Source organism: Solanum verrucosum, unplaced genomic scaffold, assembly GCF_900185275.1.
Source record: "Solanum verrucosum unplaced genomic scaffold, falcon-dt-bn FXZP01000306.1, whole genome shotgun sequence".
Taxonomy (NCBI): domain Eukaryota; kingdom Viridiplantae; phylum Streptophyta; class Magnoliopsida; order Solanales; family Solanaceae; genus Solanum; species Solanum verrucosum.
In genome coordinates, this window is record NW_026020398.1 from 1,300,459 (window position 1) to 1,321,009 (window position 20,551).

Sequence of the window (20,551 nt, forward strand, 5' to 3'; positions counted from 1 at the left end):
AGAATTATTTAAATAAAAAGGAGCTTTGAGCTCCGAATTTAGACCAAAAAAAATAAAAAAGAAGTTAAAAATAAAAAAAGAAAGAAAAGTTAGTCACCCTAAATTAATTAAGAATAGGAAAAGTCAAAACAAGTACAAAATTCGGAGTAAAATAAGCCCGTAATTAAAAAAAGGAAAAGTAAAAAAAAAGGTGCAAAATTCGCTGGAAAAAGTAAAAAAAAAGGAATGGGGCTGACGGGATTCGAACCCTCGCCTGCATGCTTCGCGCGCACTATTTTTCAGTTGTCAACCAGCGCACCCACGACTGCTATTGTTCTATGGGTGCTTATTTTTATTTAATAACGTATTTATCATATTTTCTATATATATATACAAATTTTTTGCCGGAGTCAATGGGTGCTCGAGCACCCAAAATTGACTATGTGGGTCCGCCCCTGTAAATACACAACTTATTTTATCATATTCTCTATAATTTGAAAAAATTACAAAAAATCGTACTCTCTCCTATTCTTGGATACGTCACTTTACGCGATGTATCAAGATGTTAATTGAGTGATGTATCCAAAATCGAGACACGATGTATCGGGACATTGAGGGATATATCCAAAATCAAGACGCAATGTATCGAGACGTTGAAAGATGTATGTTGGAATGTATGCGTCCACCAGCGACCACGAGACCAGGTCCCTCAGCAGAATAACAGTGCAGAAAGTAAATATCACAATATAAAACAGACACAAGATTTTTACATGGAAACCTCCTTGCTCAAGGGAGTAAAACCACGACCTGTCTCATAGGATTTTCCAAACTGTTTTTACTAATCTTCTCAAGCAAAAGTAAAACACAGTTTACACCACAACAATGAGATTAACCTCCTAATCTCACACTAAGTAATACAACGATTACTTAACCGAGCCTAAGCAGATACCACACTGCCCACTAAGCTACCTACCTCTAGATAACTTAGACTTCAACTAAGCAAATACAACATGTTGACACCAAATTTTGTCCCTCCTTTCTTCTACTTTATTTCGTTGAACTTCTAAATTACTAATAAGTTGAATATTTTATAATTTACTATTATTTTTCATTTATCACTATCGTTGTCGTAATTATCTATATTACTTTAACTTTTATTATTTTTTATGATTATCATCTTTAGTATCATTTTCACTATTTCAAAATTATATTTTTTTATCAATGTTACTATTAGTACTTTATTGTCGTTTTCTTTAAAATAGATTGTCGTTACTTTATTTCAAATTTTTTACTTACTAAACTTTTTACGTAATATATATTATATTAATTATTGAATTAGAAGCTCAATTGAATTAATTTAAAGAAGAAAAAAGGCCCAAAATGCTCCAACAATTCAGTAAATTCGGCAATATTCCAGCCTATTTACAAGTCTAAAATATTCAACAATTTGGCTATACTCTACTACAGCCCAACGCAGCAGCCCAACTAAAAGAACAAGTCCATTACACTTAACATCTTAATATAGCCCTATTTTTTAATACTACAGATCAGCCGCTACAAGTTACATACGTCATTTTTCTCCCTCTTCTATTTTGGTGAAGAAACGCATACAACTTTCAACAATGGCAGACTTCAACCATTCCTTTTTCGTGCAAGTCTCGTCAGCTTCCTCGCCTTCAAAGATTCAGTCAAACATGAGTCCAAAGAACTTTTAAAACTTCTGATTTTTCTACAGAGAAGGCAGATTCAACAGCCTTTTCTTTCAAATTTCAAACGGGTCTTTTGACTTGTAATGACCCGAAAGGTCATTTTGGTAATTTTTCGTGGAAATGACTATTTTGCCCTTTCGGTAGTTGCCCCGAGTCCCATGTTTTGTGGTTGTAAAGTTAGTTTGAGGAAAAGTTGGTAAAAAGTTGAGTTTTTGATAAGTTGAATTTTTATGAGTTAAAGTTGGTTAAAAAGTGTTTTTTTGAGTTATTTGGAGTTTCGGGACTCGAATCGGATTTCCGTCGATTCCGGAAATTTTAGAATGTCGAAACGGGTCTGTGTGAAGTTACGGAGTTGAATTTGGAGTTGAAACGAAGAATTGAGGTCCTAAGTTGCTAAAGTTATGAAATTGTGATAAAGAGTTGACTTTGGTCAACATATGAGGTTCCGAGGCTCGGATTGAAATTCCGAGAGTACCGTTGGTTTCGGGAGGCGATTCTAAGTCTAGAATGAGTCTTGGTTGAATTTTTAGACGCTCCGTTTGAGTTTCAAATTTTTTTGGCGTTAAACTAGTTTCTTGGCATCTTATTGAATTTCGGGTCAAGGAGTCCTCGAATTCAAATTCCGACAGTTCCATTGAGTCCGGAACGTCGAATTTAGTGGGGGTACATATTTAGTTTGTGTGCACGAGATTCCGAACGAATCTCGAGGGTCCAACGGGGACTTAAACTTTGGTGTTATTGTTGTTTCAGCTGCTGTGTTTTTTTTTAGCTGCAACAGCAGTCTTTTTTCTTCTTTTTTAAAGCCAAAAACCAGTAGCCATTTTCCCCCAACTTGAAAAATACCCATTTCTCCATTTTTAGACTTTGAGAGCTCGAAAATAGGTGATTTCAAGTGGGTTTTCGCAAGGAATTCATTGGGTTAGTTATTTCCAACTTAGATCTTTGATTTCCATCGATTATTTATGGATTTTAACATCAAAATTTGAGATCTCAACTGAAAAATTTGGGGGTTTTTGCCTAATCCGAATTTAATAGAAAAATTGAGTTTGTGAACTCATTTCAACTCCTTTTTCGAAACAGTTTTCACTATTGGATTCTAAATTTCTTGGGGAACATTTTTCACTAAAAATTTCCAGATTTCGAGAATATTTTTCGGAACGAGATTTTTTTGACCATTTTACCCTTTTCTCCAAATTTCACGATATTGGTGTTGTTAGATTCGTATTGATTGTGAGATTCCATTTATGAATAGATTGTGGTGATTTGGAGCGTGCTCGGAAGGGTAAAACTCAAATTTGAGTTACTAGTTGAAGTGTTTTGAGGCAAGCGACTTCTAAACTTTGTTAAACTCTTAGATTACACATGACTACTTTCCTAATTGTGTTGGGGGAGTAATGGGGATTGAGGATGAGTTTTATTTGTTGATTGAAATTGTTGTAATTGAAAGATGGGGAATAAAACGAGCTAAATGTGTTATATGTGACTTGAATTTATTGAATAAGTCATGTGATAACTGATATTGAGGGGATAGAAGAGCATGAGTAGGCTATGATTGATACAGACATTGATGTTGAGACAGACGATGTGTAATACTATGATGTGGTCGTGATATGGTTGTGATTGAGACAGACGATGTGTAATACTATGATGTGATCGTGATATGGTTGTGATTGAGACAGATAATATGTAATACTATGATGTGATCGTGATATGATTGTGATTGATGACATGTGCATATTAATTATTCATCCCATGTGTGAACTATCTGTTGCATGAGTTCTGAGACACTGATATGAGGATGGATGGATATGAGACACAGTTGAGACTAGCTCCGGCTAGAGATATATGAGATGGACTAGCGATTTGGATGCCGATGGGATCTGGTTCCGGCGGTGATACATGGTCCATGTGTGGCCCCCATGGGTTCTGATTTGAGTATTCAGCGCGGTCTGATTACGTCAATAGATGTGTATCTTAGGACAGACATGCATCACGACTACATGACATCATTATTGCATTTGCATCGCATTTGACTTCATCTTTGTCTGTGGTGTGTGGACTTTACCTATTTGCCCCTCTTCATGTGATATATGATCTATTTGCTCTTACATGAGGATATGAGGTTGATGTTGAGACACTGTTGGATATATCTGTTGATTATGAATTGTGTAGTATAGGTTGTTGGATCGCTGTTAGAATGAAGTTTCGGTGTTTCGGTGGTTCGGTTGGGATTGAAAGGAGTTGTTTGTAGCTGCTAGTTTAGCTTAGTTTAGTGTTACTTGCGAGTACCTGTTGCTTTTGGTACTCACCCTTGCTTCTACACAGTTGTGTAGGTTGACAGCTCTATCAGATCCGGCTTATTACTTATCTTCAGATTAGAGCTTCCAGACTTACTTGAGAGGTAGCGGTTCATTCTAGACGTGCCCTCAAGTTATCTATATTTATTGTTCTGTTCTATTCTAGAACTTTACTATGAGACTTGTATATTTTATTCAGATTCCGTATTAGAGGTTTGTACATGTGACAACCAATTCTGGGGTTATGTGTTTATTTAAAGACTTCCGCTTATCTTTCTATCTTATTCTTGTTTTATTAATTCCGCATCGTCGGGTTTTTAGGTGTTAGGCTTACGTGTCCGGTGGGGTTTGGGCACGTGCCATCACATCCGGTTTTGGGGGGTGACAAAATGGTATCAGAGCCCCAGGTTCATAGGTCTCACGTGTACAAGCCAAGTCTAAGTAGCGTCTCGAGGATCGGTTCGGAGACGTCTGTACTTATCTTCGAGAGGCTATGGTGACTTTTAGGAAAGATCTTTATTACTTGATTCTCTATCGTGCGTCCTTGGTCCGATCTAATTCTTATCACTTCACTCTGTTCTCTCTCTCATTGTAATGACTCTTGGTTGGTCCTGCGTGGGTGCGAGTTTAGGTGTCATCGCGTGTTTTTAGTGTTAGATCTGGTTTTGATGCGGATGTGATTGGCTTGCGGAAAGGAAGTGTGATCAGACATGAAATTCTCTTCGAGACGAGTGAGTAAGGTTGTGTCCAAGGGATGTGTTTCGAGTTTATGGTATTGGAAGATGAACATTTATTAAGAGACTTCAGAAACGTCTTATTTCTCCGGTCATTTATTCAACAACGAGAATAGTGCTTGTGTGACTTATACGACGGAAGTGGCTAGACAATGAAGAATGGTGTAAGTAAGAGAATGACTATGTTGAGAGTGCTGCGACTTTTGGAAACTACAGTTTGTGAAGTTCGTCATAAGGGAATGGATTGCGTAGTATGTTATGATGATGAAGTTGCACCAACCAAAATCAGAAGTTCTACGGTGGTTTTATAGTGTGGGTGTATATCATTACAAGGTCATTGTACGGCGACTACAACGATACTCGTGTTATCTTGGTTAGGGTTATGGGCTATGTTGCTTCTGCCATCGATTGGGCTTATGAAATTGTGCATATCATTTTCGGCCGAAGACTGAAGTGCTTTGGTAATGTTTTGCAACTATTTAATGAGTGTAAATGAACAGGTTGTTTGAGTACGACCTTCTCAATGGATCTGATGTCTTCTAGTGGTGGATTTAGCGGTTGTTCATGATGTGGTACTAGTGATATATGGAAGCGGAGAAATCTGAGTTGTCAGTTGTTTCACCTAATCGAGTCAGAAGGTTGATGTTGCATTCTCGATTGAGAAATCAAGTGGTTGCTACTATGAACGCTTGAGTTAAGCATTAATTATAAGGAAAATTATAGTGGTGGATCGAGTGAATCGATCCTATCTTGTTTCTAGGACAAGGTACGACCCTTGGGTGGTCATAATTATATTGGGAACTAATTACTTCATGATGAGTCAAAAGAAATGGGCAACAATAAGCCATGGATGAGGAAATTTTAAACAAGTATACTCGTGAAAAGGCAATTAAGGATTTTAGCGAGAAGGTACAATTAAAAAGGAATCGGGTTGGTTTTGTCAAGATGTGGGTTGACAAGGTAAGAGATGATTGGTTGTATCAACTTTTTAGCCATTGGAAGGACTTTTGCATGGTTTGAGTTGTAGCAGTTAAATACTTGTGATTGTAGAAGAGTTCGATGAAGTTTCATTTGAGAAGTTTGACTTAAGGTAAAAGGTAATATGCGATGGATGTTTGGCCAATAAACTATAATGATAAATGATTTACGGGAAGAACAAGAGTCTTGCACGATGGATATAAGTTAAGAGATGTGAAGGAATAAGACATCACATGTAGATCTTTAGTTTGAAGTTGAGGATTGTGTAAATTTCTGCTTTTATGTTAGATATGACAATGCAAGGTGGACTGGTTCAGCACAAATGTATGATGTGTTATCAGCTACTTTCTGAACACTTGGTATTGGTGTTGGTGGTAAACGTTGATGTATGAGGAATTCTGCAGTTTTTGAATTGGTTTGAATTGTTCAGCTTATGGTAGGTGGCTTACGAGTGTCCAACCGGAAGGACTTATAGCTCTACATGGTTATTGAGGCTTTTGAACTGGGTTGATAACACTATTTATGGAATTATCCAGACTGTTATAACGCGTTACATAGATCCTTGATAGCAAATAGAGGTTGTGTGCTCCTAGTAGACGGAATTATTGGAGTGACCAAGAACTGCTTCAAGTTTCGGCATGAGATATATGATGGTATGAATAATAGTTGAAGCTGGGTAAGTAAAGGATCGCGTGTAATCGATATTGGTCGTGATTCAATAGTTCTATCTCAATGAAAAGGTACTATGACATTTAGAACTTGGATTATTAGCGATTGGGTGAGACCCATATCGATCGTGGAATGCTTCAATGGAAGGAGGAAGGACCATAATTCAAAATTTTGGAAGCAACGATGTGTTTCTAAGAATGACTGGATACTAGTGGCCATCTGAGGGTAAAGTAACTGGCCGGTGTGACTATGATGTTCTGGTAGTATTGATATTGTTGGCTTTAATGGATTATTGTAAAGAGTATGAGAAAATGGATAAATTGAGTATGTCTATGATTGTTATGAGGCCGGACTGACTGATTGTGAAGTCAGACGAATGGGAAGGTGTGTTATGGACATCGTGGAAGGGATATCTGGGGTTGTTCAATTTCGGTTTTGTATATTCTTATGTGACCACCTACCTCATTTCAAACATGGTTTTGGATTATGATTCTCTGTCTATGTTCAGACGTGTTTTTACTTTTGTGGGTGGATGCCTAGTGGTGAATCGGATGGACCGATTCATGTTCTCTTGGTAGAATAGAATACTTATGTGGGTGGGCCGATTCAGAGATAGTGGGTTCAATGTGGAATTGGTGGTGTTCATTGCGAGGTATTTACTGATCATAGGAGCCTACAGTACATATTCACTCAGCGGGATCTGAACTTGAGACAACGTAGGTGGCTTTAGTTGCTCAAGGACTACGACATGACCATTTTGTATCACCCCGGGAAGGCCAATGTGGTGGCCGATGCCTTGAGTAGGAAGACTCCTAGTATGGGGAGTCTTGCCACGATTAGTGTTGAGAGGCGGGCTTTGGTTCGGGATGTTCAGAGGTTATTTGACAGCATGATGAGATTTCGGGTTTCTGAGGAGAGTGGAGGTGTGTTTGCCTTCATTGAGGCCTGTTCATCTTTGATGGAGCAGATTAGAGAGCATCAGTATGAGGATGCGAAGTTATGTCTCATCCGGGACAAGGTGATGAATGGTGAAGCCAAGAAGGCTAAGATTGACTCCGAGGGTGTATTGAGGATTGAGGGCCGGATATGTGTGCCCAAGGTTGGTGATTTGATCAGATTGATTCTTGAGGAGGCTCATTATTCTAGGTATTCTATTCATCCCGGAGCGGCGAAGATGTATCATGATCTTAGTCAGCACTATTGGTGGTGTGGGATGAAGAAGGATATTGCAGAGTTTGTGGCTAGGTGCTTGACATGTCAGCAGGTCAAGTGTGAGCACCAGAAGCCTGGTGGTGTGACTCAGAGGATGCCCATTCCTACTTGGAAGTGGGAGAGGATTGCTATGGACTTCGTAGTTGGATTGCCTACCACCGTGGGTGGTTATGATTCTATATGGGTGGTCGTCAACAGACTGACCAAGTCTGCTTATTTCATCCCGGTCCGAGTGAGGTATACAACGGAGAAGTTGGCTCAGATTTATATTAGTCAGATTGTGCAGTTACACGGAGTGCCGGTGTCCATTGTGTCTGACAGGGGTTCAGTATTCACTTCTCATTTCTGGAGAGCATTACAACATGATTTGGGCACTAGACTCGACATGAGCACAGTTTTTCACCCTCAGACTGACGGTCAGTCTGAGAGGACTATTCAGGTGTTGGAGGATATGCTTCGGGCTTGCGTGATCGACTTTGGTACTAGATGGGATCAGCACTTGCCATTGACAGAGTTCGCCTACAACAACAGTTATCATTCTAGCATTAGGATGACACCTTTTTAGGCACTGTATGGTAGGCGGTGTAGATCACCTATTGGATGGTTTGATTCAGCGGAGGTGGACTCCCTTGGTACTGATATTCTTAGAGAGGATATGGAGCGTGTTCGTGTGATTCAGAGTAGGCTCTTGACTGCCCAGAGTAGGCAGAAGAGCTATGCTGACAGAAGGGTTTGACCCTTAGAGTTCATGGTGGGTGATCGAGATTGGCTTCGGGTATCGCCCATGAAGGGTGTGATGAGATTTGGGAAGAAGGGCAAGCTCAGCCCTAGGTTCATTGGCCCATATGAGATTTTGGAGAGGATGGGAGAGGTGGCTTACAAGTTAGCCTTGCCACCTAGTTTGACAGTCGTGCATCCAGTTTTCCATGTCTCTATGCTCCGGAAGTATGTTCCGGATGAGTCTCACGTGATTTCGGTTGAGTCGGTGGAGTTGAGTCCAGATTTGACATTTGAGGAGGAGCCTATAGCTATTTTGGACAGACAGGTTCGCAAGCTCCGGACCAAGGATATTGTTTCAGTGAAGGTTCAGTGGAGGCATCGATCAGATAGGGAGGCGACTTGGGAGTCCGAGGATGATATGCGGGTCCGATATCCCCAGCTTTTCGAGGATTCAAGTACTTTCTTTTACTTTATGTTCGAGGACGAACATGGTTTTTAGTGGTGAATGATGTAATGACCCGAAAGGTCATTTTGGTAATTTTTCGTGGAAATGACTATTTTGCCCTTTCGGTAGTTGCCCCGAGTCCCATGTTTTGTGGTTGTAAAGTTAGTTTGAGGAAAAGTTGGTAAAAAGTTGAGTTTTTGATAAGTTGAGTTTTTATGAGTTAAAGTTGGTTAAAAAGTGTTTTTTCGAGTTATTAGGAGTTTCGGGACTCGAATCGGATTTCCGTCGATTCCGGCAATTTTAGAATGTCAAAACGGGTCTGTGTGAAGTTACGGAGTTGAATTTGGAGTTGAAACGAAGAATTGAGGTCCTAAGTTGCTAAAGTTGTGAAATTGTGATAAAGAGTTGACTTTGGTCAACATATGAGGTTCCGAGGCTCGGATTGAAATTCCGAGAGTACCGTTGGTTTCGAGAGGCGATTCTAAGTCTAGAATGAGTCTTGGTTGAATTTTTAGACGCTCCGTTTGAGTTTCGAATTTTTTTGGCGTTAAACTAGTTTCTTGGCATCTTATTGAATTTCGGGTCAAGGAGTCCTCGAATTCAAATTCCGACAGTTCCATTGAGTCCGGAACGTCGAATTTAGTGGGGGTACATATTTAGTTTGTGTGCACGAGATTCCGAACGAATCTCGAGGGTCCAACGGGGACTTAAACTTTGGTGTTATTGTTGTTTCAGCTGCTGTGTTTTTTTTTAGCTGCAACAGCAGTCTTTTTTCTTCTTTTTTAAAGCCAAAAACCAGTAGCCATTTTCCCCCAACTTGAAAAATACCCATTTCTCCATTTTTAGACTTTGAGAGCTCGAAAATAGGTGATTTCAAGTGGGTTTTCGCAAGGAATTCATTGGGTTAGTTATTTCCAACTTAGATCTTTGATTTCCATCGATTATTTATGGATTTTAACATCAAAATTTGAGATCTCAACTGAAAAATTTGGGGGTTTTTGCCTAATCCGAATTTAATAGAAAAATTGAGTTTGTGAACTCATTTCAACTCCTTTTTCGAAACAGTTTTCACTATTGGATTCTAAATTTCTTGGGGAACATTTTTCACTAAAAATTTCCAGATTTCGAGAATATTTTTCGGAACGAGATTTTTTTGACCATTTTACCCTTTTCTCCAAATTTCACGATATTGGTGTTGTTAGATTCGTATTGATTGTGAGATTCCATTTATGAATAGATTGTGGTGATTTGGAGCGTGCTCGGAAGGGTAAAACTCAAATTTGAGTTACTAGTTGAAGTGTTTTGAGGCAAGCGACTTCTAAACTTTGTTAAACTCTTAGATTACACATGACTACTTTCCTAATTGTGTTGGGGGAGTAATGGGGATTGAGGATGAGTTTTATTTGTTGATTGAAATTGTTGTAATTGAAAGATGGGGAATAAAACGAGCTAAATGTGTTATATGTGACTTGAATTTGTTGAATAAGTCATGTGATAACTGATATTGAGGGGATAGAAGAGCATGAGTAGGCTATGATTGATACAGACATTGATGTTGAGACAGACGATGTGTAATACTATGATGTGGTCGTGATATGGTTGTGATTGAGACAGACGATGTGTAATACTATGATGTGATCGTGATATGGTTGTGATTGAGACAGATAATATGTAATACTATGATGTGATCGTGATATGATTGTGATTGATGACATGTGCATATTAATTATTCATCCCATGTGTGAACTATCTGTTGCATGAGTTCTGAGACACTGATATGAGGATGGATGGATATGAGACACAGTTGAGACTAGCTCCGGCTAGAGATATATGAGATGGACTAGCGATTTGGATGCCGATGGGATCTGGTTCCGGCGGTGATACATGGTCCATGTGTGGCCCCCATGGGTTCTGATTTGAGTATTCAGCGCGGTCTGATTACGTCAATAGATGTGTATCTTAGGACAGACATGCATCACGACTACATGACATCATTATTGCATTTGCATCGCATTTGACTTCATCTTTGTCTGTGGTGTGTGGACTTTACCTATTTGCCCCTCTTCATGTGATATATGATCTATTTGCTCTTACATGAGGATATGAGGTTGATGTTGAGACACTGTTGGATATATCTGTTGATTATGAATTGTGTAGTATAGGTTGTTGGATCGCTGTTAGAATGAAGTTTCGGTGTTTCGGTGGTTCGGTTGGGATTGAAAGGAGTTGTTTGTAGCTGCTAGTTTAGCTTAGTTTAGTGTTACTTGCGAGTACCTGTTGCTTTTGGTACTCACCCTTGCTTCTACACAGTTGTGTAGGTTGACAGCTCTATCAGATCCGGCTTATTACTTATCTTCAGATTAGAGCTTCCAGACTTACTTGAGAGGTAGCGGTTCATTCTAGACGTGCCCTCAAGTTATCTATATTTATTGTTCTGTTCTATTCTAGAACTTTACTATGAGACTTGTATATTTTATTCAGATTCCGTATTAGAGGTTTGTACATGTGACAACCAATTCTGGGGTTATGTGTTTATTTAAAGACTTCCGCTTATCTTTCTATCTTATTCTTGTTTTATTAATTCCGCATCGTCGGGTTTTTAGGTGTTAGGCTTACGTGTCCGGTGGGGTTTGGGCACGTGCCATCACATCCGGTTTTGGGGGGTGACAAAATGGTATCAGAGCCCCAGGTTCATAGGTCTCACGTGTACAAGCCAAGTCTAAGTAGCGTCTCGAGGATCGGTTCGGAGACGTCTGTACTTATCTTCGAGAGGCTATGGTGACTTTTAGGAAAGATCTTTATTACTTGATTCTCTATCGTGCGTCCTTGGTCCGATCTAATTCTTATCACTTCACTCTGTTCTCTCTCTCATTGTAATGACTCTTGGTTGGTCCTGCGTGGGTGCGAGTTTAGGTGTCATCGCGTGTTTTTAGTGTTAGATCTGGTTTTGATGCGGATGTGATTGGCTTGCGGAAAGGAAGTGTGATCAGACATGAAATTCTCTTCGAGACGAGTGAGTAAGGTTGTGTCCAAGGGATGTGTTTCGAGTTTATGGTATTGGAAGATGAACATTTATTAAGAGACTTCAGAAACGTCTTATTTCTCCGGTCATTTATTCAACAACGAGAATAGTGCTTGTGTGACTTATACGACGGAAGTGGCTAGACAATGAAGAATGGTGTAAGTAAGAGAATGACTATGTTGAGAGTGCTGCGACTTTTGGAAACTACAGTTTGTGAAGTTCGTCATAAGGGAATGGATTGCGTAGTATGTTATGATGATGAAGTTGCACCAACCAAAATCAGAAGTTCTACGGTGGTTTTATAGTGTGGGTGTATATCATTACAAGGTCATTGTACGGCGACTACAACGATACTCGTGTTATCTTGGTTAGGGTTATGGGCTATGTTGCTTCTGCCATCGATTGGGCTTATGAAATTGTGCATATCATTTTCGGCCGAAGACTGAAGTGCTTTGGTAATGTTTTGCAACTATTTAATGAGTGTAAATGAACAGGTTGTTTGAGTACGACCTTCTCAATGGATCTGATGTCTTCTAGTGGTGGATTTAGCGGTTGTTCATGATGTGGTACTAGTGATATATGGAAGCGGAGAAATCTGAGTTGTCAGTTGTTTCACCTAATCGAGTCAGAAGGTTGATGTTGCATTCTCGATTGAGAAATCAAGTGGTTGCTACTATGAACGCTTGAGTTAAGCATTAATTATAAGGAAAATTATAGTGGTGGATCGAGTGAATCGATCCTATCTTGTTTCTAGGACAAGGTACGACCCTTGGGTGGTCATAATTATATTGGGAACTAATTACTTCATGATGAGTCAAAAGAAATGGGCAACAATAAGCCATGGATGAGGAAATTTTAAACAAGTATACTCGTGAAAAGGCAATTAAGGATTTTAGCGAGAAGGTACAATTAAAAAGGAATCGGGTTGGTTTTGTCAAGATGTGGGTTGACAAGGTAAGAGATGATTGGTTGTATCAACTTTTTAGCCATTGGAAGGACTTTTGCATGGTTTGAGTTGTAGCAGTTAAATACTTGTGATTGTAGAAGAGTTCGATGAAGTTTCATTTGAGAAGTTTGACTTAAGGTAAAAGGTAATATGCGATGGATGTTTGGCCAATAAACTATAATGATAAATGATTTACGGGAAGAACAAGAGTCTTGCACGATGGATATAAGTTAAGAGATGTGAAGGAATAAGACATCACATGTAGATCTTTAGTTTGAAGTTGAGGATTGTGTAAATTTCTGCTTTTATGTTAGATATGACAATGCAAGGTGGACTGGTTCAGCACAAATGTATGATGTGTTATCAGCTACTTTCTGAACACTTGGTATTGGTGTTGGTGGTAAACGTTGATGTATGAGGAATTCTGCAGTTTTTGAATTGGTTTGAATTGTTCAGCTTATGGTAGGTGGCTTACGAGTGTCCAACCGGAAGGACTTATAGCTCTACATGGTTATTGAGGCTTTTGAACTGGGTTGATAACACTATTTATGGAATTATCCAGACTGTTATAACGCGTTACATAGATCCTTGATAGCAAATAGAGGTTGTGTGCTCCTAGTAGACGGAATTATTGGAGTGACCAAGAACTGCTTCAAGTTTCGGCATGAGATATATGATGGTATGAATAATAGTTGAAGCTGGGTAAGTAAAGGATCGCGTGTAATCGATATTGGTCGTGATTCAATAGTTCTATCTCAATGAAAAGGTACTATGACATTTAGAACTTGGATTATTAGCGATTGGGTGAGACCCATATCGATCGTGGAATGCTTCAATGGAAGGAGGAAGGACCATAATTCAAAATTTTGGAAGCAACGATGTGTTTCTAAGAATGACTGGATACTAGTGGCCATCTGAGGGTAAAGTAACTGGCCGGTGTGACTATGATGTTCTGGTAGTATTGATATTGTTGGCTTTAATGGATTATTGTAAAGAGTATGAGAAAATGGATAAATTGAGTATGTCTATGATTGTTATGAGGCCGGACTGACTGATTGTGAAGTCAGACGAATGGGAAGGTGTGTTATGGACATCGTGGAAGGGATATCTGGGGTTGTTCAATTTCGGTTTTGTATATTCTTATGTGACCACCTACCTCATTTCAAACATGGTTTTGGATTATGATTCTCTGTCTATGTTCAGACGTGTTTTTACTTTTGTGGGTGGATGCCTAGTGGTGAATCGGATGGACCGATTCATGTTCTCTTGGTAGAATAGAATACTTATGTGGGTGGGCCGATTCAGAGATAGTGGGTTCAATGTGGAATTGGTGGTGTTCATTGCGAGGTATTTACTGATCATAGGAGCCTACAGTACATATTCACTCAGCGGGATCTGAACTTGAGACAACGTAGGTGGCTTAGTTGCTCAAGGACTACGACATGACCATTTTGTATCACCCCGGGAAGGCCAATGTGGTGGCCGATGCCTTGAGTAGGAAGACTCCTAGTATGGGGAGTCTTGCCACGATTAGTGTTGAGAGGCGGGCTTTGGTTCGGGATGTTCAGAGGTTATTTGACAGCATGATGAGATTTCGGGTTTCTGAGGAGAGTGGAGGTGTGTTTGCCTTCATTGAGGCCTGTTCATCTTTGATGGAGCAGATTAGAGAGCATCAGTATGAGGATGCGAAGTTATGTCTCATCCGGGACAAGGTGATGAATGGTGAAGCCAAGAAGGCTAAGATTGACTCCGAGGGTGTATTGAGGATTGAGGGCCGGATATGTGTGCCCAAGGTTGGTGATTTGATCAGATTGATTCTTGAGGAGGCTCATTATTCTAGGTATTCTATTCATCCCGGAGCGGCGAAGATGTATCATGATCTTAGTCAGCACTATTGGTGGTGTGGGATGAAGAGGATATTGCAGAGTTTGTGGCTAGGTGCTTGACATGTCAGCAGGTCAAGTGTGAGCACCAGAAGCCTGGTGGTGTGACTCAGAGGATGCCCATTCCTACTTGGAAGTGGGAGAGGATTGCTATGGACTTCGTAGTTGGATTGCCTACCACCGTGGGTGGTTATGATTCTATATGGGTGGTCGTCAACAGACTGACCAAGTCTGCTTATTTCATCCCGGTCCGAGTGAGGTATACAACGGAGAAGTTGGCTCAGATTTATATTAGTCAGATTGTGCAGTTACACGGAGTGCCGGTGTCCATTGTGTCTGACAGGGGTTCAGTATTCACTTCTCATTTCTGGAGAGCATTACAACATGATTTGGGCACTAGACTCGACATGAGCACAGTTTTTCACCCTCAGACTGACGGTCAGTCTGAGAGGACTATTCAGGTGTTGGAGGATATGCTTCGGGCTTGCGTGATCGACTTTGGTACTAGATGGGATCAGCACTTGCCATTGCAGAGTTCGCCTACAACAACAGTTATCATTCTAGCATTAGGATGACACCTTTTTAGGCACTGTATGGTAGGCGGTGTAGATCACCTATTGGATGGTTTGATTCAGCGGAGGTGGACTCCCTTGGTACTGATATTCTTAGAGAGGATATGGAGCGTGTTCGTGTGATTCAGAGTAGGCTCTTGACTGCCCAGAGTAGGCAGAAGAGCTATGCTGACAGAAGGGTTTGACCCTTAGAGTTCATGGTGGGTGATCGAGTTGGCTTCGGGTATCGCCCATGAAGGGTGTGATGAGATTTGGGAAGAAGGGCAAGCTCAGCCCTAGGTTCATTGGCCCATATGAGATTTTGGAGAGGATGGGAGAGGTGGCTTACAAGTTAGCCTTGCCACCTAGTTTGACAGTCGTGCATCCAGTTTTCCATGTTCTATGCTCCGGAAGTATGTTCCGGATGAGTCTCACGTGATTTCGGTTGAGTCGGTGGAGTTGAGTCCAGATTTGACATTTGAGGAGGAGCCTATAGCTATTTTGGACAGGCAGGTTCGCAAGCTCCGGACCAAGGATATTGTTTCAGTGAAGGTTCAGTGGAGGCATCGATCAGATAGGGAGGCGACTTGGGAGTCCGAGGATGATATGCGGGTCCGATATCCCCAGCTTTTCGAGGATTCAAGTACTTTCTTTTACTTTATGTTCGAGGACGAACATGGTTTTTAGTGGTGAATGATGTAATGACCCGAAAGGTCATTTTGGTAATTTTTCGTGGAAATGACTATTTTGCCCTTTCGGTAGTTGCCCCGAGTCCCATGTTTTGTGGTTGTAAAGTTGGTTTGAGGAAAAGTTGGTAAAAAGTTGAGTTTTTGATAAGTTGAGTTTTTATGAGTTAAAGTTGGTTAAAAAGTGTTTTTCGAGTTATTGGAGTTTCGGGACTCGGATCGGATTTCCGTCGATTCCGGCATTTTAGAATGTCAAAACGGGTCTGTGTGAAGTTACGGAGTTGAATTTGGAGTTGAAACGAAGAATTGAGGTCCTAAGTTGCTAAAGTTGTGAAATTGTGATAAAGAGTTGACTTTGGTCAACATATGAGGTTCCGAGGCTCGGATTGAAATTCCGAGAGTACCGTTGGTTTCGGGAGGCGATTCTAAGTCTAGAATGAGTCTTGGTTGAATTTTTAGACGCTCCGTTTGAGTTTCGAATTTTTTTGGCGTTAAACTAGTTTCTTGGCATCTTATTGAATTTCGGGTCAAGGAGTCCTCGAATTCAAATTCCGACAGTTCCATTGAGTCCGGAACGTCGAATTTAGTGGGGGTACATATTTAGTTTGTGTGCACGAGATTCCGAACGAATCCGAGGGTCCAACGGGGACTTAAACTTTGGTGTTATTGTTGTTTCAGCTGCTGTTTCAGCTGCAACAGCAGTCTTTTTTTCTTTTTAGCCAAAAACCAGTAGCCATTTTTCCCCCAACTTGAAAAATACCCATTTCTCCATTTTTAGACTTTGAGAGCTCGAAAATAGGTGATTTCAAGTGGGTTTTCGCAAGGAATTCATTGGGTTAGTTATTTCCAACTTAGATCTTTGATTTCCATCGATTATTTATGGATTTTAACATCAAAATTTGAGATCTCAACTGAAAAATTTGGGGGTTTTTTGCCTAATCCGAATTTAATAGAAAATTGAGTTTGTGAACTCATTTCAACTCCTTTTTCGAAACAGTTTTCACTATTGGATTCTAAATTTCTTGGGGAACATTTTTCACTAAAAATTTCCAGATTTCAGAATATTTTTCGGAACGAGATTTTTTTTGACCATTTTACCCTTTTCTCCAAATTTCACGATATTGGTGTTGTTAGATTCGTATTGATTGTGAGATTCCATTTATGAATAGATTGTGGTGATTTGGAGCGTGCTCGGAAGGGTAAAACTCAAATTTGAGTTACTAGTTGAAGTGTTTTGAGGCAAGCGACTTCTAAACTTTGTTAAACTCTTAGATTACACATGACTACTTTCCTAATTGTGTTGGGGAGTAATGGGGATTGAGGATGAGTTTTATTTGTTGATTGAAATTGTTGTAATTGAAAGATGGGGAATAAAACGAGTTAAATGTGTTATATGTGACTTGAATTTGTTGAATAAGTCATGTGATAACTGATATTGAGGGGATAGAAGAGCATGAGTAGGCTATGATTGATACAGACATTGATGTTGATGGACAGACGATGTGTAATACTATGATGTGGTCGTGATATGGTTGTGATTGAGACAGACGATGTGTAATACTATGATGTGATCGTGATATGATTGTGATTGAGACAGATAATGTGTAATACTATGATGTGATCGTGATATGATTGTGATTGATGACATGTGCTTATTAATTATTCATCCCATGTGTGAACTATCTGTTGCATGAGTTCTGAGACACTGATATGAGGATGGATGGATATGAGACACAGTTGAGACTAGCTCCGGCTAGAGATATATGAGATGGACCTAGCGATTTGGATGCCGATGGGATCTGGTTCCGGCGGTGATACATGGTCCATGTGTGGCCCCCATGGGTTCTGATTTGAGTATTCAGCGCGGTCTGATTACGTCAAAGATGTGTATCTTAGGACAGACATGCATCACGACTACATGACATTATTATTGCATTTGCATCGCATTTGACTTCATCTTTGTCTGGGTGTGTGGACTTTACCTATTTGCCCCTCTTCATGTGATATATGATCTATTTGCTCTTACATGAGGATATGAGGTTGATGTTGAGACACTGTTGGATATATCTGTTGATTATGAATTGTGTAGTATAGGTTGTTGGATCGCTGTTAGAATGAAGTTTCGTTTCGGTGGTTCGGTTGGGATTGAAAGGAGTTGTTTGTAGCTGCTAGTTTAGCTTAGTTTAGTGTTACTTGCGAGTACCTGTTGCTTTTGGTACTCACCCTTGCTTCTACACAGTTGTGTAGGTTGACAGCTCTATCAGATCCGGCTTATTACTTATCTTCAGATTAGAGCTTCCAGACTTACTTGAGAGGTAGCGGTTCATTCCAGACGTGCCCTCAAGTTATCTATATTTATTGTTCTGTTCTATTCTAGAACTTTACTATGAGACTTGTATTTTTATTCAGATTCCGTATTAGAGGTTTGTACATGTGACAACCAATTCTGGGGTTATGTGTTTATTTAAAGACTTCCGCTTATCTTTCTATCTTATTCTTGTTTTATTAATTCCGCATCGTCGGGTTTTTAGGTGTTAGGCTTACGTGTCCGGTGGGGTTTGGGCACGTGCCATCACATCCGGTTTTGGGGGTGACAAAATGGTATCAGAGCCCCAGGTTCATAGGTCTCACGTGTACAAGCCAAGTCTAAGTAGCGTCTCGAGGATCGGTTCGGAGACGTCTGTACTTATCTTCGAGAGGCTATGGTGACTTTTAGGAAAGATCTTTATTACTTGATTCTCTATCGTGCGTCCTTGGTCCGATCTAATTCTTATCACTTCACTCTGTTCTCTCTCTCATTGTAATGACTCTTGGTTGGTCCTGCGTGGGTGCGAGTTTAGGTGTCATCGCGTGTTTTAGTGTTAGATCTGGTTTTGATGCGGATGTGATTGGCTTGCGGAAAGGAAGTGTGATCAGACATGAAATTCTCTTCGAGACGAGTGAGTAAGGTTGTGTCCAAGGGATGTGTTTCGAGTTTATGGTATTGGAAGATGAACATTTATTAAGAGACTTCAGAAACGTCTTATTTCTCCGGTCATTTATTCAACAACGAGAATAGTGCTTGTGTGACTTATACGACGGAAGTGGCTAGACAATGAAGAATGGTGTAAGTAAGAGAATGACTATGTTGAGAGTGCTGCGACTTTTGGAAACTACAGTTTGTGAAGTTCGTCATAAGGGAATGGATTGCGTAGTATGTTATGATGATGAAGTTGCACCAACCAAAATCAGAAGTTCTACGGTGGTTTTATAGTGTGGGTGTATATCATTACAAGGTCATTGTACGGCGACTACAACGATACTCGTGTTATCTTGGTTAGGGTTATGGGCTATGTTGCTTCTGCCATCGATTGGGCTTATGAAATTGTGCATATCATTTTCGGCCGAAGACTGAAGTGCTTTGGTAATGTTTTGCAACTATTTAATGAGTGTAAATGAACAGGTTGTTTGAGTACGACCTTCTCAATGGATCTGATGTCTTCTAGTGGTGGATTTAGCGGTTGTTCATGATGTGGTACTAGTGATATATGGAAGCGGAGAAATCTGAGTTGTCAGTTGTTTCACCTAATCGAGTCAGAAGGTTGATGTTGCATTCTCGATTGAGAAATCAAGTGGTTGCTACTATGAACGCTTGAGTTAAGCATTAATTATAAGGAAAATTATAGTGGTGGATCGAGTGAATCGATCCTATCTTGTTTCTAGGACAAGGTACGACCCTTGGGTGGTCATAATTATATTGGGAACTAATTACTTCATGATGAGTCAAAAGAAATGGGCAACAATAAGCCATGGATGAGGAAATTTTAAACAAGTATACTCGTGAAAAGGCAATTAAGGATTTTAGCGAGAAGGTACAATTAAAAAGGAATCGGGTTGGTTTTGTCAAGATGTGGGTTGACAAGGTAAGAGATGATTGGTTGTATCAACTTTTTAGCCATTGGAAGGACTTTTGCATGGTTTGAGTTGTAGCAGTTAAATACTTGTGATTGTAGAAGAGTTCGATGAAGTTTCATTTGAGAAGTTTGACTTAAGGTAAAAGGTAATATGCGATGGATGTTTGGCCAATAAACTATAATGATAAATGATTTACGGGAAGAACAAGAGTCTTGCACGATGGATATAAGTTAAGAGATGTGAAGGAATAAGACATCACATGTAGATCTTTAGTTTGAAGTTGAGGATTGTGTAAATTTCTGCTTTTATGTTAGATATGACAATGCAAGGTGGACTGGTTCAGCACAAATGTATGATGTGTTATCAGCTACTTTCTGAACACTTGGTATTGGTGTTGGTGGTAAACGTTGATGTATGAGGAATTCTGCAGTTTTTGAATTGGTTTGAATTGTTCAGCTTATGGTAGGTGGCTTACGAGTGTCCAACCGGAAGGACTTATAGCTCTACATGGTTATTGAGGCTTTTGAACTGGGTTGATAACACTATTTATGGAATTATCCAGACTGTTATAACGCGTTACATAGATCCTTGATAGCAAATAGAGGTTGTGTGCTCCTAGTAGACGGAATTATTGGAGTGACCAAGAACTGCTTCAAGTTTCGGCATGAGATATATGATGGTATGAATAATAGTTGAAGCTGGGTAAGTAAAGGATCGCGTGTAATCGATATTGGTCGTGATTCAATAGTTCTATCTCAATGAAAAGGTACTATGACATTTAGAACTTGGATTATTAGCGATTGGGTGAGACCCATATCGATCGTGG

The 20,551-nt window shown here is 39.9% G+C and overlaps 2 pseudogenes; both read left to right on the forward strand.

Annotated features, from left to right (window-relative positions):
• Nucleotides 1-8,233: 8,233 nt before the first annotated feature.
• Nucleotides 8,234-12,327, forward strand: LOC125839428 (uncharacterized; annotated as a pseudogene).
• Nucleotides 12,328-15,270: 2,943 nt separating this feature from the next.
• Nucleotides 15,271-19,341, forward strand: LOC125839429 (uncharacterized; annotated as a pseudogene).
• Nucleotides 19,342-20,551: the final 1,210 nt, after the last annotated feature.